Consider the following 8,175-nt stretch of genomic DNA (forward strand, 5'->3'; position numbering starts at 1 on the left):
CTCAACTACTTTTTTGGCCACAAATTCCAAAAAACTTCTGTAATTGCTTATACCCAAAGTCTCAACTGGAAGACAAGTCTAAAACATTTCCCAATATTATACTCCTTGGCTGGCCACTTTCTACTGAAAGAATACACTTTGCAAGTACAAGATTTGGAATTTAAGAAAACCAATTGAACCAATTACCTTTCCCTACTTTGTGACCACATAGAATCAGACCAGTAAATGGCATTTTTGCCTCTGTAGTTACCCTGTTTCTTCCTCTTTATAGTTTATTTTGGTGAGAAATGCTTGTGAAGAAACTTGAGTGATGGCTGTAGCTTGCTCTGTGCTGGCTTCTGTGGCTCAGGCTTCTTTGGATCAAAGAGCACACGGACTTCTCAGGGAGGAGCAGAGGAGCACCTGGCCCCTCTCTTGGAGGCCCCCCTATGTCACATCATGTACTCCTTACCCAGAAGAAGAAGAAGTTACAATTTGAGAGTGGCTAAAAGTCACAGTCTGCTCATGTTGTTCTGGGTCTTTCTTATGTCACAGCAAAAGGGGCCATGGGAGAGGGAAACAGGCTGAGCAGGATGATTTTGATGTTTGAAAAATGAGCGAGCCAGGGACATCTCTTGGAAGTGCAGCAAGAATGGGGCAGATTGGAGGTAAACAAGGTCTGGGGAGGGGGCAGGACCAGGGTCTGAAGCTGCTGACAGGCCACCAGCCAGGGCTGCCATGTTGCAGAACTCAAAGGCCCTGTTTGCCCTGGGAGCTGTGTCATGCTGGTGCCCGGGGTCTGTAGGTTCCCAGCCTTGCTGCCTGACCAGGAGAGACAATGAGGACCAGGAGAGCCTTGTGACTCTGTCCCTGCTCCACCCACTTCCCATGTAGCAGACTTGTAGCAAAGGAGCCAGTCTTTGGGAGGCAAGCTGTGCCCCATGTCCAAGACAGCCGCTGCACATTAAACACCTGGCAAATTCTCCCATCCCCCATAGAGGCCAGTGACCCGAGAGAAGGCTTGCAAATGAGTTTCAGGGACCTATCATCCTCCAGTCTGATGGATCTTTCACCAGAACTTCTTTTTGTACTCTTGGTGGGTCTCTGTTTGTCCCAAACCCATTAGTGTGATATTCGCGGTTGTAGTTGAGACTCTGAGGGACTAAAGATTCTCTCAGGCAGCCTCAAGTGATGGTAGGTTCTAAAAACAGACGTGGCAGGGCAGGAGATGGAGATCCCACCAGAGCCCGGGAAGGAGGACAGAGGATCCCCCAGAAGAGGGAGCAGAGTTCAGGAACAAGAAGGAGCTAAAACTTCTCCAGGCTTATTTTGTTGGTCCCTCAGAGTGACAATTTTGTATCCCTACCAGCCTGGGGACAGCTCTACTCTCCTTTTCTTGGTTTTTCCCACCTTCTATTCACCACCTGTATTGAGGTCCAGCCCATAAATCTTTTTCCTACGTAGACTTCTCCTTACTCACCACCTTCACTGCTCACTGCCAATCATGCTCTTATCTCTTAAATTCAAACTCTACAATGACCGGCCCAATTTTGACACCAAAAATCCTCTGCATTTCATGCAGAGCCACTTACCAGTCTGCATATCACCTGCCTAGACCTTAGCAGAGGCTTGAGGGGAAAGGGTCTTACCCCTAGAAAAAGACTATGGGTTTGTAGCACCTGATGGTTTTCTCTAGTAAATAAAGCAAAGAATGGAAAGGGGAGAAATGAAATTTTCTACTATTCCACAGTAACCTGAAACCACTCCTAACACCGAGGTGTCTTGGGAGTTCATGCTTAGTGAGGGCTCTGTTACATATGTGGCATTTCCACCAACAGCAGAGCCTGCCAGTTGCTGGCCTGAAAGCCAGCCATTATCCACCTGCCATTTTGGTGGTTGTTGTTGCAGTTTTTGGCTGGGACCAGGTTTGAACCCATCACCTCTGGTACATGGGGCCAGAGCCCTACTCCTTGAGCCACAGGCACTACCCATCCACCTGCCATTTGTAAAAAGAAAATAAATAAATAAATAAAACCAAACCTTTGCTCAGGGCTGTGAATACTAAAATTTGCCAAAGGAAGTGGTGGGAGCTGCATTACTTAAATCCTTTCAAAACTGCCTGAATAAAGCACTTCACTCGGACACACAGAGAATAGACTGGCGCTGACCCTGCAGGGCATCCATAAGATGACCTCAGAGTTTTTTTCCTGAGTCTGGTTTCTATGAAGAAGAAAGGCTGGAGCTGAACCAGTGAAACAAAGAAGTAAGTTCATACCCCTCCCGCCCATCCTTAAGCCCTTTAATCTTTAGTTGGGTTCTGATTCCAGATCATTTCCACCAGAGAAGTTGTAAAAGCATCCACACATAATGTCATCCTAAAATATTGTAAGCTCATCCTCTGCATTGTAAAGCAAGAACCCATTTCAAAAAGCCTTTGGTGCTTCTGTTTTGTCTTCCATAATTACTACAAATGTCATCAGGAATGGACTCTGAATAATTCTCCCAATTCCCTCTGGTGCCTCAAACTGCCCTCCACCTTGCAGCGGTCAGAAAGAGTAAAATGTTCCCTTGCACAGCTTTTCAGCATCTATTATTAAGTCAGTCTGCTCTTTGGGATCCAAATACCCACGTGGCAGCTTCCCCGGAAGAAGCTAGAATCCAGAAAAGTAACAGCAGAAAGAAATGGTCATCTTTCAGGAGGTGCAGCTTTGCTTTCTTTTCTTCTTCTTTCATTCATTTTCTCTTTAGAAAGCAGATAAGGAGGTATTATTTATCAAGAAGGAAGTGTGTGCATTAGCTGCCATGGTAACTTATGTTACTATTGGCATTATCCAGGCCAATTAAGATCCTTTCATAATGTTCAGTTCCTTCTCCAGCCTGAAAACCCACTCAAGTCAGAGACAGATAAATATCTTACAAGCACTGAGCATCAGGCTTCATATGTCCCTCTTTTGACTTTCCTGGAAATCTTACTGTGCATAGTGGAGCTGCACTGACTCCCAAGTCTCTGGGAGGACCTGGGTCCTGGATGGGCGAGCTCTAGCTCTGGGCCTGGAGAGACCTCATTACGCAGAGTTCTGTCCTGGCCACTGCACCCTTCTGCACCTGCTTCACAGTTGCTCTGTTGGTAGAATCTGTGTCTCACTTGGTCACTGCTCTTCTTTCCCAGTGCTCTTTGCTTGGGCCATGGTCCCTGCGGTGATATCTCTTCAATGTTAAAACTGCTTGTGTGTTGAGATTCATTCATCCATCTATCCATTCCTTTATTACCTACTATATACCAGATGCTGTATTTGGTTTAGGAATGCAGAGATGAATGGAACATGGTTTCTGTCTTCAAGGAACTTACAGTTTAATAGATGAGGCAGACAAATAAAAATGCCAGTGATTTTATATATAGGCATATAAAATTCACATCATATGAAAGATTTAACAGTAAAACATGTCATTGTCACTTCTGTTGTGCAGGTCCCCAGTTTTTCCTCCTACTAACTTTAACAAATTAACTGAAGCTCTTCCAAGGATATGTGCATAAGCATATCCCATGTATCCAGGTTGGGGTGGGCATACGGTGGCTGTCTTCTGGACATGTGGACTCTAATTGAAGCGGTGAGTATATAGACTCACTCTGGTGGGCACCCTGCAGAGCCATGTCCCAGTTTGGTACCCTAGCAAACACATTTCATTCTGTTCAACTCCCATTCCTGCAGCTGTGGGCCAACCCCTCTAGGTTACCGTGATATCTACGTGTGTATCTACCTGCCATATCACACTTTATCAGTTCACCATATTGTAAACTATTGGGCAGGGAGAAAGGCCATATCAGGTTAAAATTGTGCTTGTCCAATTCAAGGTAGGGTAGTTGAGTGCTAGTGGATCACAGCACGGAGAAAATACTTACTAATGGAGGATTTGTAGCTCATAAAAGTTTGCCTATGTTCAGCATTCACATTCATCCAGTGTGCACTGAGACGCCTATACTGGTTGTTAAAAACCTGGTGTTTGGGGCGGTGCCTCTGACTCAAGGAGTAGGGTGCCAGCCCGTATACCAGACGTGGTAGGTTCAGACCTGATAACTCAGTGTCCATGCTATACAAATTGAAAACCATGTCTGTGGTTTACAGCTGAGATACGAGTAAGTATTTCCTTGGACAACTCTAAATAAAGAGTACCTATATTTTATGTATAATCAAGTATATATATATAAGGCTTGGGGTTTTAAAAGCATCTTCTGAGGCTTTTTAACCTTGCCTTAAACTTTTCTCAGGTGTAACTTCTTAGAGTAAGCAATGGGGCCAAGCAGGCAGGGCCTTGGACTGCCTACCTCCACTTCTTCAAAGCCCCTGGTCTTTTGCATTGGGTTCAGAGTAAGATTCCTTCCAGAGAAAGTGCTGCAGTAATCAGAAAGGCAGTAGGAACCCCATGGGGGTTTCATATTAGGTGCACAAGGACAACACTCTGGTGGTATTTCCCTGGGCGCCACAGGTCTGCATGGGAAAGGGCTCCTGCTTCGGTCTTGAGGATGTGGCATGGGTCTGCAAAGGCTTTCTATGCGTGCGAAGGGTGAGATGGGACAGCTGAGTGCCTTCCAGGCAGAGAGAACATGTAGAAATCCCCCAAAACAAGGCAAAGAAAGGTTAGCACCTTCAGAAAAGTGTTAAGTTGTGCCATTTGGCTGGTAGGTTTGGTATAAGAGAGTCCTGAAAAAGCAAGCCCAGGTCAAACCTGGCTCCAGCCCACTACACCTTGTCAGTTTCGCCTCCTTCAACGAATGCTCTGGATCCGGTGGTGCCTCCCAATCCCTCGGACTTCACAGCCAGCGAGCATCCACAGGTTCTTCAGAACTTTGACTCCAAATACACGACTGAGCCTGAAAAGCCTTACCATGGAATCCAGGCAGCTCACCTGTGCATTTGTGCCCTTGCAGTCCGCAGATACTCATCAACTTTCCAGATTCCTCACCCCTATCATGCCTGAGGACTGATTGATCTACGCAGTGTGCTGAGCTGAACTGAAAATGCCAGAATTTTCTCTCCTGGTGTGCCATAGAGCACCCTGATGGTTGCCAACAAGGGAAAGTTGGGATCCTCAAAACCGAAGAGCCCAGTTCGCAGTCTTTAAGGAGCTTTCCTCTCTGGTGGAGAAGCCACAAGCCCTACACTGCTCATTATGGTAACCAAACTGTTGATTGTGACAAAGCAAGTTTTGTGTACAGGAAACAACTGCTTCCTTTCTCCTTTGGAGGACTTAAAAAAATTTGATCTTAGACAAGAATCCATAAATAATTACATAAACAATTACTCAGCCTCACCTTTTTCTTTTAATCTTATAAGGATACTTTGACCATTATAATCCTCGACACTATTTCCCTTCAGTTTCCACAGTGAATAAAAATAGGAAAAAAATGTAAATAGTAGTTGAGTTTGAATAGTTTCATTAGTTGTGAGAAGATACTGGTTGTTGATTCATTCTGGATCCTATTTTGCTAATTATGCCTGACTATGCAACTAAATGTGAATCCTTCCACCCCCTCCAGACATACCATAAGATTATTTTTAAAGGAACTCACAGGGAACATAAATTTCCCAGCTATATGAAATCCCTGGCTTAAAACTATGCTTTCAGATGTGAACCCTAGCTCCAATATGTAGTTTTAAATACCTAAGCTTTAACTTCTCCCCAGCCATAAAGAAGTTAAAAGCCAGATCTTTCTCTAAACAGAGGTTGGGCTTTCTAATATACTCTTGTATAGGACAAAAAGTGATGGTAATGTTCCATAAATGCTAAGTTGGTTTATTCTATGTAGCTGTTCTGTGGGAAGTTGAGAGTAAAAACATGACCTATCCACATGAGCCATAATATTTGTCGTATACTTAGTGATAGATTAAACATCTACTGTTTGGAAATGTTCTGGAGAAAAGGAAGGGGTCATTTTACCTCGGAGAATAAGACTCGTTAACATGAATTAGAATTTCCAGGATTTGAAGTGAAAACACTTGATTTAATATTTAACATTAGTATTATACGCATTTTTAATATTTAACCACAACAGTACATCCTTATAATTTGAATGTTACAATGCCATATGATATGCTGTGACTAGTGAAGCTTATTGGATAAAAATTATCAAGACGGAAGCTTCATTCGGCACTCTGCGTTGTGTAATTGTACCTTTTTTTCAGTAAAGCCTATTTGCATTTGCCTCCTAAGAGTAGAGACTTCCAGGCTGGAGTGCAGTGGCGCCATCATAGCTCACTTCAACCTTGAACTCCCAGGCTCAAGCAATCCTCCTGCCCCAGCCTTTTGAGCAGCTGGGATTATAGGTGTGTGCTACCATGCCTGGCGATTTCTTTAATTTTTTTGTAGAGATGGAGTCTTGCTATGTTGCTCAGGCTGGTCTCTAACTCTTAGCCTCAAGCAATCCTCATGCCTCAACCTCCCAAAGTTGCCAGGATTACAGGTGTGCTCCAGTGTGCCTGGTCTCATAGAAGTACATCTGACAGCATAAACACCATCTCTATGTCTCCTACATCTGTTGAGCAAAGGGCTAAGGCACTCAAGTCCAAGGAATCTAAGATGAATAGAATGTTGTCTTTGCCCTCCTGGAGTAAAACACAAGGGGGATGGAATGTTTCATGTGTTACGACATAACCCTGAACAGGGTGCAGAGGAGGAAAGGAGGGAGGGGGGTAACCTAGGGGTGAGTGGGTATTGGGTCTGGTCCAGTGTTTTTGAACATTTTTTATCTCACAGCACACTCCAACTTATAGTTAAACTTCCATGGGACACTTAAATCATGTTGATCAAAAAGAAGGGTTGAAAAAAAAAAGAATATTCTTACCCTGCTTTGAACTTCTTTTGAAAATATTTGTATTAATGATTGTTAAAAATTTTTGCAGCACAACCTAAGATCCTCTCATGGTACACCAGTTAAAAATCGCTGGTTTAGAAGGCCAGAGGCCTGGTATACACAATCCTGCAACGCAATATTGACCCATAAAATAGGAGGAGATGGCATGAAGAGGGTTGTTTTAGAGAATCAGAAGACTTGAGTATGGCTCCTTCTCTAGTTACTTACTAGGCTTATGACCCTGGGCAACTCAGAAACCCTTTCTGAGTTTTCTCATCTGCAAAATAGAAGTAATAATAGCAGCTCAACATAGAAGGGTGGTTTTAAGGCTCTACTGAGCTACTGCACACGAAAAAGACTGTGATGGTATGCACCATTGTAAAGTCAAAAAATTGCAAGTTGAACTATGGTAAGTCAGGAACCATCTGTACACATATATATTTGTATTACGCACACTGGCGTCCCATTCCAAGTTCTGTGGCTACTGGGGAACTTCCTAATGAGAGAGGAAGATGAAGAATTTTGGGAGGACCCAGAAGAGATGGGTAAGAAGGTAAAAACAAAGAATAAATGGGAAACTCAAGACTACATGTGCAATGAACACAGGAAGGGCTCCAGGTGTTTCCCATCTTCACGAAGAATGAAATAAAAAGAAACAGATTCGAATCTCAGCACAAGGAATGTTCCTAACACAAAGAACTGTTAAAAAATGCCTTAGGTGATGGACACCTCAATTACCCTGCTTTGATTAATTCACATTTTATGCCAGTATCAAACATCATATGTACCCTATAAAGATATATAACTATTATGTACCCATAATAATTAAAAGTAAAATTGTATGTAAGTTGAACTTAACCATAGTTTAATTTATAATTTTTTGACTTTACAGTGGTACAACACAATCACAATCTTTAAAAAAGATTTTCATATGTACTAGTTCAGTGGAGCCTTAAAACCACCCTTCTATGAGATGTTGATCCAATATTACTACTTCTGTTTTGTAGATGAGAAAACTCATTTACAACATATATATATAATACATATATATACACACACAGGTATATTTTAAAAATTCCCAGCACAAGACATTTGGGTCAGGGATAGGATTTTGTTTTTTTCTAAAGAGCTGTTGAAACATTAAAATGGCCTGTAGGCTCAGCGCCTGTGGCTCAAGTGGCTAAGGCGCCAGCCACATACACCTAAGGTGGCGGGTTCAAATCCAGCCTGGACCCACCAAACAACAATGACGGCTGCAACCAAAACAAACAAACAAAAAATAGCCAGGCGTTGTGGCCGGTGCCTGTGGTCCCAGTTACTTGGGAGGTGGAGGCAGGAGACTGGCT

This window comes from Otolemur garnettii, unplaced genomic scaffold (assembly GCF_000181295.1).
Source record: "Otolemur garnettii isolate 467f Iridium unplaced genomic scaffold, OtoGar3 scaffold00187, whole genome shotgun sequence".
Lineage (NCBI taxonomy): Eukaryota > Metazoa > Chordata > Mammalia > Primates > Galagidae > Otolemur > Otolemur garnettii.